This window comes from Chrysoperla carnea, chromosome 1, assembly GCF_905475395.1.
Source record: "Chrysoperla carnea chromosome 1, inChrCarn1.1, whole genome shotgun sequence".
NCBI lineage: Eukaryota > Metazoa > Arthropoda > Insecta > Neuroptera > Chrysopidae > Chrysoperla > Chrysoperla carnea.
Genome location: NC_058337.1, coordinates 124,638,706 through 124,658,690, shown reverse-complemented (window position 1 = coordinate 124,658,690; position 19,985 = coordinate 124,638,706). Strand labels below are relative to the sequence as shown.

General features: G+C 28.8%; 1 protein-coding gene and 4 non-coding genes across 5 annotated transcripts in view; all 5 read right to left on the bottom strand.

The window, feature by feature from the left end:
- LOC123298034 (glypican-4) overlaps positions 1-19,985 on the bottom strand; it is a 214,522-nt gene that overhangs the window by 12,216 nt on the left and 182,321 nt on the right. The window lies entirely within an intron of this gene.
- Trnar-acg lies at positions 7,718-7,790 on the bottom strand. Its single transcript has one exon. It is a non-coding gene; the product is annotated as a tRNA-Arg (tRNA).
- On the bottom strand, positions 12,316-12,388 carry Trnar-acg. Its single transcript has one exon. It is a non-coding gene; the product is annotated as a tRNA-Arg (tRNA).
- Trnar-acg lies at positions 15,580-15,652 on the bottom strand. Its single transcript has one exon. It is a non-coding gene; the product is annotated as a tRNA-Arg (tRNA).
- On the bottom strand, positions 15,812-15,884 carry Trnar-acg. Its single transcript has one exon. It is a non-coding gene; the product is annotated as a tRNA-Arg (tRNA).

Sequence of the window (19,985 nt, the reverse complement as noted above, 5' to 3'; positions counted from 1 at the left end):
TATATTATATGTATAATATAAAACATTTTATGTATATTTCACAATTCAATCATACGTATAATATGGGCTTCTTAATTTTTTGTGTCTAGAGATCTAATAATGATTAATGTCAAATTTTATTGACGTATTCAAATGTGTTGACAATCGTTCTTTATGTATTTATTTATCTCAGTTTTTTAAACTTTTTTTTTATGAGGCAATAATCGCTTTAATTAGTTTGAAGAATACCTTCGATATTGAACTTGTTATAAATTTTTTATAATCAAGTTAAATTTTCGTGTTGATAGTGGATTGTACATGTATTTACAGTTTATAAATTTAGGGTTGAAACAGTGATAATAATTTTGCACCCTATCAAAACATAAAGGATCGTATACGGTGTAATAAATGACACATCGGTGGAAAAAAAATGAAAACCAGGAATTATTGCAACCCCACGTACAATAACAGTTCATTAAGCTTTATAAATTATAAAAAATATGTCGGTCTAGCTGCTATTTTATGACAGTGATTTTTAGTTCGAAAAATTAGTTAATATTCTGATTTGGATACCATTTATGAGAATTGTTGAAGTACCTACGACTTCGACAATTTCCATTCAAAACTATGAGGTATTTTGATTAAAGATTGTTTGTGTAAGGTGATTGTTAACCTACAGTATTGTAAAAAAGTTTTGGTTTATTGCACGGTACATACATATAAACCAAATGCAAGCTTTGTAGTCAAGTAATGACTTACTTTTTGGCTTTACAGTACCACGCAACTACAAAAATTTATAACATATTGTGTGTAAGTGATGCTTATAAATTTGATAATATAGACATCGCTCTTCAATCATCAATACTCTAACTATAGTCGTCTCTGTTCATCAAATGATGGATCTTCGATGAACTCATAATTGAATTAAATTCTTGTTTTTATATCATCGGTAACCTTTTATTTTTATGTATTATTATAAACTACAAGATTGTTTAAATATTTTAGATAGTTTTTTATCACACTCTCTAGATTTTTTGATATAGAAATATCCAATTGAAAAGGATAACCTCTATGATTCATAATTTTTTCAGCTAACTTTGAACAATAAAATAATAATAAAAAGCCCGGTAACCTAGGAATTTTTTATGATTTTTGGAAAACATTTTTAATCAAAAAATGTATTTATAAAGTTTTATTGAAATCCCTAGTATTATTCAAGCTTTGCTTATATCTCCTTAAATTTTATCACTTCTATATCTATTGAATACCGAAAGCGCTTGATAAATGACGTAGATGTAAGTCATTTTTCCTTGAATTTTTTCATAAGTATGGTATACTCTTACATTATACTAGCGTTTGTCAATTTATTGATCCAACTTTTAACTTTCTAAACAGTCTGCCAGGATTTTTTCGCTGCCTCGTTCTTGTTTTCATACAAAAATTTTATGTAAATAGGCGATTGAGAAAATGCGTGCCTAGTTCTTCCAACCATGGATTTTAAAATATTAATTATATTCTGTTAATTTCATATACTTATAAGATTTTTAAGTTGTAATTCAGGTGTTTTTTGTGGTTAAGCAAATTGTGTTTTTCCTGATCGAAATGAAATTATATTTACGATAAAAAGCTACATTTTACTAAAACAATAGTTACAGATGGTTATATTAGTCATTTTTTTACGGGTTTCAACAATTCTGAGTTTTTAAATTTGGCAACAGAATATACACTTTTCTTATAATTTCTAAGATTTATGATATATAAACAAAAAATAAAATATTTTATAAAATAAATCATTTTTGATTATAATAACTTACATTAGAATAAATTTTATATTTAAATTAAAAACATATTTCAATAATATTATTTTATTGTTGATATTATTTCCTCCGGATGAAAATGAAAAATAACAAGAGAATATTTTATATAAATTCAACGCGAAAAGTTATTGATCTCTTTTCATAGAATATTTTATATACTGTTTTTTTTTATAGAAAAATAAAACAACTAATCGAATGTAATATGACCCAACTGTCAAAGACCCGAACATAGACAGTTGGAGATATGCAAGGATTGAAAAATACTAGAGCTTTCAATAAAACTTTATAAATACATTTTTTGATTAACAAAGTTTCCAAAAAAATCACAAAAAATTCTTAGGTCACCGAACTTTTTATTATTATTTTATCGTTCAAAGTTGGCTGAAAAAATGATGAATCATATATGTTATCCTTTTCAATTGAATATTTCTATATCAAAAAATCTAGAGAGTGTGATAAAAAACTATCTTAAATATTTAGACAATCTTGTAGTTTATAATAATATCATAAAAATATAAGGTTGTCGATGATATAAAAACAAAATTTTAATTTAATTATGAGTTCATCGAAGATCCATCATTTGATGAAAAGAGACGACTATAGTCAGAGTATTAGTGATTGAAGAGCGATATCTATATTATCAAATTTACAAGTATCACTTGCACACAATATATTATATATTTTTGTAGTTGCGTGGTATTGTAAAGCTAAAAATAACACATTATTTGACTATAAAGCATGTATTTGGTTTATTTGTATGTACCGTGCAATAAACCCAAAACTTTTTTACTTTTTTAATACTGTAAGTAACAATCACCTTAAATCCAAAAAAATAAATTTGGATTTATTATTCTTGAAATATTATCGAAGTTATTTAGAAAAATCCTTTTTTATAGGATCTTCTATAATGTATAAGGGTTTTTATATGTCAAAATATTCTGAGACCACAATGATTCAGTATCATAGCAAGTAAGTCTCTGTAAATTTCGGTTTTATAAATTATCTGATTGGATATTAATTCAAACTCAAAATCGGAGTTTCCATTTGTGTTCGATTATTTTCTTTAAAAGATACTCTTTTTACTAAACATTTTTAGAAGTTATAGTTAATAGTTCAAGTGAAGTTCACGGGAAAGATAGAAATAGACAAAAAAGTTTGAACTGGTAGCTATTCAAAAATTTAAACAACTTTTTCTATTAAATTTTACAAATAAGAAACTATTTTGTCTAAATAGTTTTTGATTTTATCAGTTTAATGTCCAAAATAAAACAACTTCTATGCAATATTCTATATTTTTTTCTCTAAAGACGTTCTCTATATTTTCTTTCAAAGAAAAACCAAAAAAAGAAAATCCACGTACAGTGTTTTCTAACTCATTGGTTTAAAAAAAACCCATTAATCATATTTTCCAAGCTATATTTTGTCCGTTATTTAAGGCATTTCGATCACGGCATCTAGTAAGGAAAAACGATATACTATAGAATCGATGATACATTAGGAAATAATAACCAATTGCTAAAGTCGTACAGCTGAAACCGTGATAAAAGTTTTTAGTACCATACAAATTTAAAAAAAAACTAAGAAATCTTAAAATTTTTAGAATCGACAACTTTTTTAGGGATTTAAAAAAAATCTGAATGGATTTTTAAATTGAGATCGATTCAGTTCTCGGTTAGCAATATGTAAAAAAAACAGATATAAATGAAATTAACATAATTATGATGGAAGTGTTGGGAATAGTTAGATTTGTGGTAAATGGATATACATATAGCTAGTTAACTCATTTGCGGTTCCGTCTTTATTTAGTCGTAAACAAAATTTTCTAAAGAAACCTGAATTTATTTCCTTTTTTTTCTCAAATTTTTTGTTATGAATGGTCTCTAATTTCGTCTGTTAATTTCCTATTCTTGACTTCTATTAACAAAAGTAAAGCGATATTTATAATAATCGGTAAAGAATTACTGAAAACTCTGCTAACCTATCAGAGGTCTGTTTTAGAAGCTACAGTGACTGAACTCCCTTAACTATGTATGAAATATGTAAGGAAAAATATTACAAACTTTTTCATATTTAAACATTTCCATTAGGAAATTTGTTTAGTAAAAGAAAATATAATTTCCACTTAATAATATTTACAAAACTTCTTATAATTTTTATTATAGTCAGTCATACAGTATGGGGCAATAATAGACCGTAAGCCCATAACAAAGCGAAATTTCCATGATCCTTATTTTTTGCTATTTGAAGAATCAATAATGGTAAGTTTGGTAATAATGATGTTTTCCATTTGGAGAGGATTGATAAAGGTAATTTTTGTAATAAGGAGGTATTAATCTTGGCTCGAGTAACGAAGTTTCGCAAAACAAGTTGTTTGAATATTTTGTTTTTCTACGATTTTATTCTTGTATGCCATATTTGTCTGAAAAGAAGTTCAAATTTTTTTCGAAAAATCGAAAAATTGGACTTATTTTTCAATCCCGCGCAAATTTCCTACCATTTAGTTTTATGTCTTATCGATTCAGTTATTTTCTTTTATTCTAAATGCTAGTCAAAAAAAAAAAAAAAATGAAAACAGGGAAAGCGGAGAAAGTGATTTAAACATAAAGTCGACAACGAGTCAGACATAAAGAATGACAGAAAATACATTTCATTATGGGCTCAAGGTCTTCAATATAGGTGAATCCGGTGGTGGTTTATTTTTCAAATATTGACAAATTAAGTTAAATACATTTTTAACCGACACAAAAGGAGGAGGTTCTTAAGTCAATCCATATTTTTTTTTTAATGAAAAGACTTTTTACAAGGAATTACGATTTCGATAATTAGTCCAATTTTATTTTATAGGCATTGGGTATATATTAAAGTTAGGTTAGGTTAGGCTGTCCACGAAGGGCACACATTGGCTATAGAGTCCATTGTGATACCATATATGTGTTTTACCACCTTTTCCGCTGACAATTTCATTTATCAGCTCCTCAATTTCAGAAGCTGAATGCACCTCCTTCATGCATACACCATGCACAACACCAGCCCATCACAACTATTAATTAAATTAATTTTCGAAGTTGAGACCAAAAAATATATGTTTTATAACATAGTTGTTATATCGATTCAGTAGTTTTTAACAAATGCACTCATACGTGTAAGTGATTTTGCTTATTGCGTATGAAGATCGACTAACACTAACCAAAATGTACAAAATAAAGTTTGTTTGCAAAAAAGTACAAAAAAGTAAAAATTAATTTTAAAGTACCGACTCCAATCAAAAATTTCCTTGTGAGCAATTACGCTTAGCAATTGTAAATTATGCCTGATTTTTCACAAAGAAATTATTAACAATAATCGATACTTTAAAATGATTTTCGACTTTTTTGAATTGGTTATATTTTTTGCAAAAAAAATTGTTTTCATAATCTTCATACTTCTTCCGTACTTCGTCCCTACACCTCTCCGCCTGTGTATGAACAAGTTTTTCATTATTAAAAATTTATTGTACTGATTTTCTCATTTACATACATAAATATAATATGAATAATGATTAAAAAAAGTTTATTTTTTTATTGGATAAATATGTATTACAAATATTTCGAGTTGATTTGTTTGAACTAATTTTTAATAAACAATTTATTATACTCTTGAGTTGGTAAAGATTAATAGATTATGTAATATGTAGAGGTCCTGAGGGTATAAAAAAGTCCTTGAGGGCATTATGAAATTTATTTTCGAATATATCTATGAAATATTTTGAACGATGTGTTTTTATTAACGTGTGAGTTTGGCTGTGGGATCGTAGCTTTCAAACGATCGAACCGATTTTGATTTGGTTTGTTTTGTTTGAAAGGTGACTTTTGATCGAGAAAGTTCTTAGATCTATGTATGATTAAAAAAACTGTCCAGTTTGGTGAGATTATCAGGGGAAAACTGCTTTTTTGACTGTTTTAAAGCTTTGATAAATATTTAAACAGTATCTAGAAGTATTTGTGGCTGTCAACTCATCAGATCCCGTGCTTTTGGGAGTCCCGTACAAGGGCTCTTTTGGTTGGGTCACCAAGTAGATTTACGAAAGCTAAACAAGGAGAGAAATAGAACAAAAGTGGAAGCAAGTATACACATTTCTGGCCAAAGAGCACTTGGAGGGTGAAACATAATTTTTTTAGCAATTTTTGAGCATTTTTGAATCCTTTTAAATATATTAGAGGATTGGAAATGTTAATGTGATTTTTTTGTTCCCAGTAAGGATCGATTTCCCAATACCCCCATCTTTGTATGTGTCAGTAGCATCGTAGCTACCAAATGATTAAACTGATTTTGATTTAGTTTTTTTAGATTGATAGGTGACTTAACCGAGAGTGTAAGCTACTATGATTCAAGAAAATCAGTTTATTTTAAGGAGATTTCCAGGAATCCAAGTATATAATCATTTTGATATTAAAAAAGATTATAACAACAGATATTATGGACTTCTTATCAGGAAGATAATAGTATTAGATAACAATACGCATTGAATATTGATATCTTATTTTTGTCTTGTTTTGGGTACTTAACTTACTGTTTTTGTGACGACCATTACTGAAAGGCACACAAATGTTTATAATCTTTATCTTTTTACGCAGGTTTTTCCACCTGTATAATTTAAAATTTACTACTTAAAAGAACAACCTTAGAAGCAATGCCCTGAATTTTTTTCATGGTCTATTCGAACTTTGACTGAAGCCTTATTTTTCGAGTGCAACTGTATTTTCTATACAGTTTTTTGTTTGTATAAAATGACAAAAATGTGTTCTATACTGCCTTGTACAGAATTTCATAATATTCGTTGTTTATTTCTTGTAAGAAGTAAACAATTATTCCACGCCCAATAAAATTATTTTCCATTAAAAAATACATATACTTACAAATTACAAAATGAAATTCGACCAGTAAGGATGAATTGAAAGGCCTAACTAGACACTCAAATAACATCAAAGTATGTCTTAAATTACATAGTTTATTAGCTAATTTTAAAGAAAAAATTACAAAATTTTAATAAAGACATTTTTTTTGAAGAATGAAATAAAAAACAATTTTTTTTTCTGCAAAAAAAACTGTTCTTTCAATTAAAACTTAAAAAAAAAATATTTCGTTGACATAATAAACAAGATCTTGACATTTTTATACACAAAAAGGTTGTTTTTTCCTTTATAAGAAAAAAACTTCAAGTACCTTAATTGAAATCTTAAACCATTATTTATTAAAAGAAATCGTCATCAAGAAATAACAAAGACTGTATATTCGCTCCGAGCGTGAATTTCGTTTCCATGACAACGATACACTACTTTAATTATAGAATTAATGGATGCATATATAATTGTGTGGATTGCATTGAAAACTTACATTTAAAATTTAATATTCTTGTTTCACAAATTTAAATAAATAATTACGATAATTAACATTTGAAAAATAATATTTGTACAATTTGATTTCTTATTTTCACAATTTTTAATGCATTAAGTTTAATTAATTAGTGTTTTTCAATCATTTTAATTTGACACTTTCTATATCATTAACATGTAAATAATTGCAAATTAGTCATAACAGCCCACTTTATCTCCAAAATTTTTCACTTAAAGCGCTGGCATCGATTTTATTATCCCTACCATGACTACGCACACAACGAATACAAATATATCAAAATTTGTAACCATTTTTAATATAAAAAAAAAAAAAAACTTTTTTTAAAAATTACACGATAGAAAATTTTTATTTGTGCCGAAAATTGAAATAAAAATTTTGTGATCATAATACGTAAGAAAGTAACAAATTTGGGATCATCGTTTTCTATATTTTGTTAAAAAGTTAAGCAGTTTAATCTCTTAAGAATGAACGAAAGTTCGAAAATTTTGTATCTGTGTTTAATAATAATAACATAAAAAAAATTACTTCGATCTTGCCAGGATTCGAACCTGGAATCTTCTGATCCGTAGTCAGACGCGTTATCCGTTGCGCCACAAGACCATGTACCAACGACTATCATTTTTTATACAGCAGGAAGATTACAATCATTTTATTTATTTTTACGTTAAGCAGCTAAAAAGTTAAGCAGTTTATTCTCTTAAGAATGAACGAAAGTTCGAAAAATTTTGAGATAAAATAAAAAAACTTGTAGTCATACATCAATAATAAAATTATTTTTTATTATTTTAATTATTTATTGTAATATAGTATGTACTACCAAAAACCTGATATAAATTCAATTTGTTTAAAAATTATTTCCGTTTTCTTAATCTGAGATATTCTTATTCTTCTAAAATTGCATTTGAAACATAGCTAAGAACACTCTCCGTTAAATTACCTTTCAAACGAATCCAAAAAAATTAAAATCGGTCCATCTGTTTAAGCGCTACGATGCCACAGACAGACACACACACATAGCGGTCAAACTTATAACACTTTTGAAAAATTATTGGTCTGGCCTCTATGGCCCATGTCCACCACGGAATTTTTTTTCAATTTATAAATATTCGTGTGCAAATAACCTACAAAAAAAAAAAAAAAAACTATGTAATTTAATTCCTTGTCTATATCTGCTGAAACTTTTGATACAAATTTTTGTTAAAGTTTATGATGTGGAGTACTTTTAAAAATTATAACAATAGATTTTTTTTTATACCCTTAAGGGATAAACAACGACCACACTAGGTGATAACCGAAAAAATAAAATAAAAAAAATTGAATGTCTAAATGCCTCTAAATTCACAATGGTATAATTGTAGCAACCCTCCTATTCGACGCCAAAAGTTTCATTCATTTTATTTATGAAAATATTAAGTTTGTTCATTCCAAGTATTCGTGTTGTGTCTATCTATGTCTATATAGAAGACTAACTCGACCCGTGGAGAATTTCGCAATGCGGTACCCGTGGGTAAAAACCGGCTAAAAGAAGTGAAGGCAAAATTTATTGCAGGTATGATATACAAATTACATACTGAAAAAAAATAAACCTTAATATTATTTGTCTAGCCTTGCTTTTTCCTAAGCGGTACATTTTTAGACCGTGAGTATATTTTTCGTCTTTAGCCAGCACGATAAGCTTGAAAATTAGGAGTAAATCGTGGAAATTCGAATAAGGAAGATCTCGTGATGTGACTGTATTCTGTCGATTGTATTCCGAAAAAGATGATCCACAAACTGTTAAAATTTGTCCCAAAATTTAGTTTTTTAGTCATTTTTATAAATTTAATACCTTAGTCTTACAGCTTGTTAGAGACAAATTTAAGGGTAATTTTCTCTGCTGATTATTTTCGTTCCAGCACAGATTCTTTTTTTTTATCTTCAACTTTTTTAATAAATATGTCCTTTTTAATCTCCGGCTAACAGAGAGGGATGCTATAAGTTTAACGTATCTGTGGATATGTGTACCTCTATATCTGCCTGTGGCATTGTTTTATTTGAAAGGTAATTTGATATAGAGCGGTTCTTAGCAATGTTTCGAGTTCCGTTCTCGATAAATGCTAGAAAGAGTTGAGGATCATTAAACGGCTGGGCAAATTTTCTTGAAACATAGCTAAAACACTTTCGATCTAATTACCTTTCAAACAAAACAAAATTGATTCATCTGTTTAGGAGCTACCATGCCAAAAACGAAACGATTTGGACCTGATTTTGTAGCATTCGTAGCTCCTTAAAAGATTAATCAATTTTGTTTGTACGATAATTTCTTAAGTTTCAAGTTCGAGCTTAGGGTTCAGTACCCGATAATAAGTGGAAAAGAGGTGATGATTTTCAAACATTTAAAAAAAATTTCGGTTTACTATATCTTTTTATTTTTGAGTTATCGTGACGATCAGCAGGCCAAGAGAAGGGAAAATATCATCTATGCTTTAAATAAAAATATGATGTAACGCAAAAGTAGAACAAACTTATATTATCAGTCAAATATTTATGCAGGAGGCCCTATCCTATGTACATGCTCCTCAATTGTCAATATGTTGCAAAAAAAATATTCATGTTTTTAGGCTATTATTCATTTTTATTATTTATTGTGTTGTCTCCTCCATTTATATTCTATATGTGACCCCATATTGATTTGTAATTATTATCAAATTCTTTTTTGCACAAATTTATTGTAATATTTAGGCACATAAAAATACCGACAAATTTAATTAGGGTATCTATATGGTATATGCATTTATGAAAAATATGTGTTGATGTTTTTATACCATGTATATATGAAATATACATAGTATATTAAGTTTAGTCCAAAGTTTGTAACGCTTAAAAATATTGATGCTACGCACAAAATTTTGCTATAGGTGTTCATAGAATCACCTAATTAGTCGGTTGTCCGTCCGCCCGTCCGTCCGTCTATGGACACGATAGCTCAAAAACGAAAAAAGATATCGAGCTGATCGAATTTTTACAGCGTACTCAGGACGTAAAAAGTGAGGTCGAGTTCGTAAATGAGCACCATAGGTCAATTGGGTCTTGGGTCTTGGGTCCGTAGGACCCATCTTGTAAACCGTTAGAGCTAGAACAAAAGTTTAAATTTAAAATGTAAAAAATGTTCCTTATAAAAAAATAAACAACTTTTGTTTGAAACATTTTTTCGTTAACATCACTGTTTACCCGTGAGGGCGCCAATTAGGCAGAAATTTTATCGTAGGTACTATACTCGAATATCAGTTATGTATGTGTCACATGTATGTATGTGTAATGTGATAAAGAAATCAATACTGTCTCTGCATGGTATTTCAACAATTTACTCAGTCAATTGTTTGTTTTCACTTGTTTTTTTTAAGGTAGTATGAGCGTCAAGGCCCAAGTTTAGACTTGTGATTAAAATTATTTGTACCTTATTTTCAGCTTTGATGATAAATTTAGCTATAGCTTCACGAATGTAAACGAAAAATAAGACTACAATTTTTCGATATCTGCCTTGGTTTTCGAAATATCGCAAGATTAAGAACTAAACAAAATTTTCGATATCTTGAAAATCATTCCAGATATCGAAAAATTTTACTCACACTTTTCATCTTATATTGTCAATTCAAAATGTAATTTACCATCAAAATTGAAAGTATATATTTTTTTAAAATTTTTGCCCCCACTACCGTGCTCACACATCCTTAATTAATCGAACACAACGGATTTTTGTTGTTGTCAATAATTAATTAAGGTTTTCGCTTTAATTTAAATAGTTTTTTTTTCTGTTTTAATTTCCATCGACTAGTTTTGGAGAAATTTATGAAAACATATCATCCATCTATCGTTCTCATAAAACCAACGTTAAATATACCTACTTTCGAAGTCATTTATTTATTTAAACAATCGGGCACTGCCCCCCACCCTAAGATTTTCAATTTTAATTAAGTTTAACTATTATCCAAAATTGCCCTGGCGCTCGTACATCCTTCTTTATAAATTTTAAAATTTGTTACACATATTTTTCTACTTTCTCATATATCACAATGTTTCTGTAATTATAATTCACGGGGTCACAAATGAAAAGTGGTTTGAGCTTTTTCGAACGCAAATTTCCTATTAATATTTAGAGTTACGTCATAAAAAATGATAAAAAAAACCATCATCAAAACCCTGTATATATAACGTTACTTTTAGGTACGATTACGAGTCAATCGTAAAGGAGCATGTCTAAAATTATGCAGTACAAAATAACTAATACTAAATATCAAAATATTAAAAAAATATCCGTAGTCTGACGCGATATTCGTTGCGCCACAAGACCATATATGTATAGATATCTTTTTTCTAGCTTATTGTGCGTTTGTTCATTCATTTTGAGCAAAAATGGTCTTTATAGAAAAGCAAGCCACTTTTTAACCGACTTCAAACAAAAACGGAGGAGGTTTTCAATTCGACTGTATTTATTTTTTTTTTAATGTTTGTTACCTCAGAACTATTGACTGGGTGAACCGAATTTTATGATTCTTGATCTATTTGAAAGGTAGTGCTTCCCGTGTGGTCCCATTTCATTTTGGTTGAATTCTGATAACGCCGTCCATGAGAAAATCATAAAATTTGCATAAATATGCACGACAAGAGGACGAATAACTCAATATCACGCCAACCGATTTCGATGATTCTTTTTTTAGTGACAAATTAGTTAGTGCACTTCAGGTTCACTAAAAATCACAAAATAAAACTTTTAATAAAAAGAAAACCGACTTCAAAAGAAAAACTTTTCCAAAACAAATTAATATGCACTAAAAACTAAAAAAATAATGATAATATAATGTAGTTAAAATTATTGTTATTTTTGGAATCGGTGTCAGCCAAGGAAACAACTCTGACAGAACAATTTGCTACATTAGCTTGGCTGACACCGACTCCAAAAATAACAATAATTTTAACTACATTATATTATCGTTATTTTTTACTTTTTAGTGCTTATTAATTTATTTTGGAAAAATTTATCTTTTGAAGTCGGTTTTCTTTTTGTTAAAAGTTTTTTTTTTATATTTCTATCTAAAAGTGAAGTTTTGACAAATAATGATTTCAAAATAATAAAAAATAATTACTTCGATCTTGCCAGGATTCGAACCTGGAATCTTCTGATCCGTAGTCAGACGCGTTATCCGTTGCGCCACAAGACCATGTTTATTTCAAAATCCATTTCTCATACAAGAGGAAGTTTTATTTTACGTATTTTTCTAATTTACAAAAATAGTTTTTTAAATTTTCTTTTAAATAATAAATAAAAAAAACTATATGTTCTCTGATTTGTAACCATTTATATCTGCTGATTAATCCCACATAAAATATTTATTTTGATTTGATTTGATATTGTCAAACATAAATTTAAAACAGTAAACTTATGGCATGTTGTATTTTTTTATACATGTATATTTAAAAAATACATTTTCTATATTTACAAATAGAGTTAGTTTCTTTTTCTTTTTTTTGAAAGATTTATATACAGTTTACTGAAAACACAAAATAAACAAATTATTTTAAAATCATCCATCTGTATATCTATATCATTTTTTTGTTAGTATTATATCCTCCGTAGGCGAAACCAATCTTTATTATCTTTGAATTTCTTACATTTGTCATACAAAAAAAAAACTATTGTAGGGACAAGTTTTTATTGTACTAAAAAGTAGAAAATATTGATGATATGTAAAAGCTAAACGAACTCAATTTAAAATATTAAGAATGATTCGAAGCGCCATAAGCTATTACAAATAGCTATAATATTTGTTAAAATTTGTAGCTTTAAACTAAAAAGTGTATGTATATATCAAATATGTTGGAAGCGATGAAAAAATCAGGACACAGTTAACATAAAACTGCATCCGTTTAACATATGCATGCAAAATTTCGATCAAGTGAAACAAACAATTGACTGAGTTAGTTGTTGAAACACCATGTATGGGCAGTGTTGATTATGCAATTTTTTGTTTTTTACGTCATGTAAGTAAAGAAAGATAATCACTCTTATAAAGCCACAATTGTGTATAAATAACACGATTGTGGTGTCACACACACATAACTGATATTTCTATATAATACATACTATATAATGTTCTTACCTAATTTGCGACATCACGGGTAATCAATGATGTTTACGGAAAAAATGTTTCAAACAAAAGTAACGTATTTTTTTTAAGGAACATTTTTTACACGTGAACTTTTGTTTTATCTCTAACGGTTTACAAGATCCAATTGATCTATGTTGCTCATTTACGAATTTCAACTCACTTTTTACGTCCTGAGCACGCTATAAATTTCAGCTTGATATCTCTTTTCGTTTTTGAGCGATCGTGATCACAGACGGACCGACAGACAACCAGTGTTTTTGATATTTTAAAACTTCAAAATTTCCCTGAATATGAAATAAATAATCAATAAAATGTTAATTCACTAAACTCTAGATTTATGTTGATATCGGGAGTCGGAAGAAACTAAACGATTTCTGGAGTACACTCTGATCACATCTGGAGAGGTGTATATCTTACACATAGCTACGGAATCTTAATTTATGCGTAACACCACAACACACTTGACTAATTTGAATGTCGATCTGTTATACTTTGAGAATGTATTTATTTTTCAATTGAAATAATTATGTTGACATTTTCTTAACACTTCATAACAACTATTAAAGTATTAAATTATAATTAGGTGATAATAATTTATTAATGTTTATATTGTATATAAATATTTTTAAAATAGATGTAATTTTAATTGTTTAATAGCCTTTAAGTATAGATACCGACAAACTTTCGCCAAAAATTCCGAAGATCGCAAGAACAAATAGCGATGTTGAAGAAAACGAAAACTTTAATAATAATCTCATTTGTTTCAGAAGTTCCGCTTAATTTACAATGACTTTTTGTTAACCCCCGAAGCAAAAAGAGATGTGTTATAAGTTTAGCGTGTGTATCTGTGTTCCTGTTTGTGTCATTGTAGTTCCTTAACGAATGAACCGATTTTGATTTGGTTTTAACTCTCAACAAAAATGAGAGATTTTTTAAATTTAATGTATTTGTGTGTCTGTCTGTGGAATCTGTTGCTTCTAAGCGAGTGAACTGATTTTGATTTAGTTTTCTTGATTTGAATTCAAGAAAATCTGTTCAGTTTCAGTTTTTAAATATTCCCAAGCCAAAAAACAGCATTTTTCGACTTTTCAAGAGCCATGCTTATTTCTAAAAGGTCTCAAATTTGGGATGACAATGAGCTTTTAAAATTTGCATGGAAGTTCAAATAGTACCTAAAAGATGTTGGGGCTTTAAGAAACCCCCATTTTTCACCTACTTTTTATATCGGGAGCTTTAAAAATTTTTTTAAAACTCTGTTACTAAAACTTGATTGTCGAGGGAAAGATTCAGGGGAAAATATCATTATTGATAAAGCAGAATTCCTGGCTCAAGGACCTACGCCGATGGCTCAAAAAAACATCATCCGAAGTCTTCAGGATAGCAGAGTGTCACGAGTAATTACTGCCGGTTGGATCGCCAACCTTCGAAGGGAGACGGTGCAATGAGAAGAAGAACTAAAACGAATAATTGTCAGCTACTCTCTATCCAAATTCATCATCATCTGCTTTTATAATTCCCCGAATGCAAAACTTTTTGAAAATTTGAAAATTGATAGATTATTGATGATGCGATTTCAAAGTAGAGGCCATAAAAATGATTAACACAAAAGTATGAGACCTATAATCACATGAAATTTCTGTGTGAAATTTAAATAAAACTCAAATATTGTTCACCGCGTTTAAAATAAATAAAAATCTTATTTTATAAAGTTTATATTAAAAACTGTTTCTTGTATATTTTGATAACGAAAATAAATAATTTTAAAAATAAATAAAAAAATTTAATATTTGATTACAAATAGTAATAGTGAGTTACTTATTCCAGACGTAATCAATTGGCTCTGATGACATAAACGATGGCATTTAGTTTATAATATTGAAAATATAAACGATCGTATTATTTATTTATTTAACTACTTGCTTTAGTTTCAATAACCTCGACATTGTGGTTAAAGTTTCAATCCAAGTTTTTTTTTTCGAGTGTCTAATTTATAACGATAATAAATTATAAATTTCGTAAAGTATTGGAAAAAAACCTTATTGATTTTCATAACGGTCGGCGTTATATACAGCGTGTCTATATTAAGATGACACATGAAACTTGATAAATGTTAGTTTCGAAGTTGCGAAAATGATCTTTATAAAAAAATAAAACCACTTTTATTTGTATCTAAAAGTGACGTTTTGACGATTTCAAAGTTTAAAAAATAATTGTCTGTATTAAATATTATAAAAGAGTTAATTCGATCTTGCCAGGATTCGAACCTGGAATCTTCTGATCCGTAGTCAGACGCGTTATCCGTTGCGCCACAAGACCATATATATTAAAATGTCTTATTTCTAGGTTATTGTGCGTTTGTTCATTCAATTTGAGCAAAAATGGTCTTTATAGAAAAACAAGCTACTTTTACTTGTATCTAAAAGTGAAGTTTTGACAAATAATGATTTCAAAATAATAAAAAATAATAAATTACTTCGATCTTGCCAGGATTCGAACCTGGAATCTTCTGATCCGTAGTCAGACGCTTTATCCGTTGCGCCACAAGACCTTGTATATTTGAAAACCATTTTTTATACAAAAGGTAGATTATAGCCATTTTCTGAAATTACTTTAGACAGTAATTGATAGCAAAAATCTAACTTTTTGTGCGTTTGTTCCTTCAATTTGAACAAAAATGGTCTTGTGTCTAGATTTCGCAGAAACAATTTTACGAAATAACAATTTTGATACGAAAACGCAATTATGGGTAAAACTTTTATTTTCGTTTTGTCTAAACTGTACGGTTTGAGAAAAAATGTTTCGAACAAAAAATGTTACTTTTTTAATGAGTAAAAACTTTCTTATTTAAAGTGTTCATATGTCAAGTTTAATATCTGCGTAAGAAGTGCGCGGGCACCTACAAACCCAATGTTTTTGCTTGAAGCATTTTTATCGAGTTTCAAGCATATGTCAACTTAAAAAAACACCCTGTACAGGATGTCAAATTGGGTTGGTACATTTTTAATTTGAAATTTAAAGCCGAACGGTAGGATATATCAATATGATTTATATTTTAATTTTCGACATTTATTCATAACGTTTATTTAAAAGTGATTTCATGTAAATGAACGCCGAGATTTTTGGATAACTTACATTTTTGATCACAAAATATTCCGAAAAAAATGTATACTAATCTTTGGGTGACGACAAAAAAGTCAGTGTTGATTTCTTTATCACATTACACATACAAACATGTGACACATACATAACTGATAATCAAGTATAGTAAATATTATAAAATTTCTGCCTAATTGGCGCCCTCACGGGTAAACAGAGATGTTTACGAAAAAATGTTGTTGAAACAAAAGTTGTTTAATTTTGGATAAGGAACATTTTTTACATTTAAACTTTTGTTCTATCTCTAACGGTTTACAAGATGGGTACCCAAAACCCAATTGACCTATGATGCTCATTTACGAACTTGGCCTCACTTTTTACGTCCTGAGTACGCTGTAAAAATTTCAGCTCGATATCTTTTTTCGTTTTTGAGTTATCGTGTCCACAGACGGACGGACGGACAGCCGGAAATGAACTAATTAGGTGATTTAGTGAACACCTATGGCAAAATTTTTTTCCTAGCATCATTATTTTTAAGCGTTACAAACTTGGGACTAAACTTAATATACTATGTATAATTCATATATGCATGGTATACAAAATTAATTGGAAGCAAATTATAACATTTCGAAATGGTTTATTGACTTCTGACACTTGTCGTCACATTCGCGTGATATCAAAAAAAAAATATATTGCCTCGCCTATTTTCGACTAGACACAAATTTTTTTTTGTAAATTACTTTTTATGTGTTAATAAACTGAAGAGTGGTCTCAAAAAATAGTTTCGAATAAAAAATTTCATATTTCACACGATATGTCTTAACAAATTTAATTATAACAACCCATAATTTATAACATTTGGAATTCGTTTATAAAATATATAATTTTATGTCATGTTATAATATTTATTATAAACTTTTTTTTTGTTTTTGTTTTTGAAAATGAAAAAGGGACATTAATTTGATTTGATAATTATTACTTTTATATGTATGATGATAAGTTGTTTGTGAAATATTTGTATATAGGGTGGTACAATTGCTTTAAGAGTCCGACAGTGATATTACAATTTTATTCATATACTAGCGTGATAATCGCCCGCTTCACTGGACTCAAAAGTAAAAACCACCGCTTTATAGCCTCTACCTTTTTTGATCTCACTTATCCCCCTTTCATAATTTCAAATTTTTTAAATTGTAAAATAGTCATAATTCATTGAGTATACCAGAAAAGTTGCCCATGAATTGTTGGACATTTACTGTTTTAAATTTTTACAGAAATCTTTAATTTATGGTTCAAAATGATGATCATTTTGCTCCATCTGTGATCATTATTTTGAACCATAAATTAAAAATTTCTGTAAAAATTTAAAATAGTAAATGTCAGATTAAATTTGTTTTTTTAATACAAATATTAAAACTCACCCTGTAAATGAAATAATATATGTTTGCAAAGGCGGAAAAGTTGTATTATATGGGATTTAAATCTTGTCAAACTAATTTTAACGAATTTGGCACACACTAATTCAGTTTCTTTCTTAATATTTAAATCCCTAGCATGTCAAATATAAACATTTATTTTTGTTCTGTATATTAATTTTGATTTATTAGGAAAATATTAATTTTTGACTTAGGAAAAAACGGTTTATTAATGTTAAAGTTTAATTTTGTTCAGCATGTAATTTGTAAATCAAATCTGTAATAAAATTGCATATAAATATTGATATTTATCACTTATATTATTTCTCTAGCCTGTTTTTAGCCACGGATACCGCACTACGGAATTACTTACGGGTCAGGGGAATTGGCTAGATTTTATTTTCAGGCAAGAAAACTGAAATACACATGATCCAGAAACTTTATTCACCTCACGAGAGCTATTTTTGAAACTGGTTACGTTTTCTTGAATGTATCTTGATTGATTTGTGCATGATAAAACAAGTTTTCATGATTAAATTTTAATTTTTTGCATTTTTATCTTCATAAAACGAACTGGGGCAAAAGCAGGGAAATTTTTTTAATCTGTCACAGGAAAAATCGATTATGATCGAACGAGACACTATTATAAATATTATCAAAGATAATAAGTCAATCAATTTTTGTATTATATAAATACGTATTTCAACTACCATGTAGTCATCATCAGTATGAATTAGCTAGTCGTAATTATTTTTAAAGTGTATGTTACACACAATTGTGTACACATCCCAAAGAAATTGGGGCATAATTGAGATTTATTTCAAAAAGTGTATTAATAAGAAAACTTTGAAATTTAATTTATCCATTTTGGGTTGTCATTTTTATCCACTTTGATTGTGGAAAACATGCATTTGAAGGAAAAAAACTGTGCATGAAAACTCGGGCAGCAGCGAACAGCGTCTTTTATCACACCTCTTAAGATGATACCTAAAATCGTTGTTATTTAAGGATTAGCATTACACCATACCTACACGAATCAAATTAGCACTATCCTATAAATTAGATGCTTCTTCAGATTCCGTACGGAGTCCATCTTTTTCCAGTACACTTAAAAAAATACTTGAAAGTCTAAGTCTGCTGAAGAAGACAATCTGTCTGAATTCAGGTCTGACGTCTGAGAGTGAGTGCATTTAAATGTAAACATATTATCATTGTCATCACTCCTGCTGCATAACTGTGATATGAGTGCAATATGTGCATTTGTGTGTGCAAGAGTATATTACACGCACCCCAGAACCATCTTCCCTCGTGAGTTGTGGTGGATAAAAACACCATATGTAACTCATTCTCAGCAGAGAGATGGATTTTTTTTCTCGTCATGAATATGGAGTTTGTGTGTGTTCTATACTATGTTCCTAGATTATTTTAATATCCCATTTTTTTACATCACTTAGATAGATCACGAACTTTATTACTACCGAGTGATTTATTATATTACATAGTTATGAAATGAAGATTTTTACAGGGTAATTCATATGCCAAGTAGAAAATGTCAAGCTTGACAATAGAATTATGGATGAGACTAGCTGTAAACTAGTCTGCTTTGCTGGGCAACATTCCCACTTTCACCCCTCCCCCCATATTCCATATCCTTTTCTAGGTTACTATCTATCACCTAACTAAATTTCATCAAAATCCGTTCAGCCGTTTAGGCATGATAGAGCAAAACTCCCAGCAAAAACCATAAAAAAATCACTAACTCAATTCAGTTTTCTGCCTACTTCCTACCCCCTAAGTACGATGACGTGATCATTTTGATCTTATATCCGTTTTTAGGTAACCATCTATTACCTTACTAAATTTCATCAAAATCTGTTCAGCCGTTTAGACGTGAAAGAGCAAAAGTCCCAACAAAAACGACTAAAAATCACTAACTCAAGTTAGTTATCTGCCTACTGCCTACCCCCTAAGAACGATGGCGTGATTAGCCTATGACCATTTCTAGGTTATCATCTATCACCATACCAAATTTCATCAAAATCCGTTCAGCCGTTTAGGCGTGAAAGAGTAACAGACAGACAGACAGAGTTACTTTCGCATTTATAATATTAGTATGGATAGTATTGGACAATCCTTGT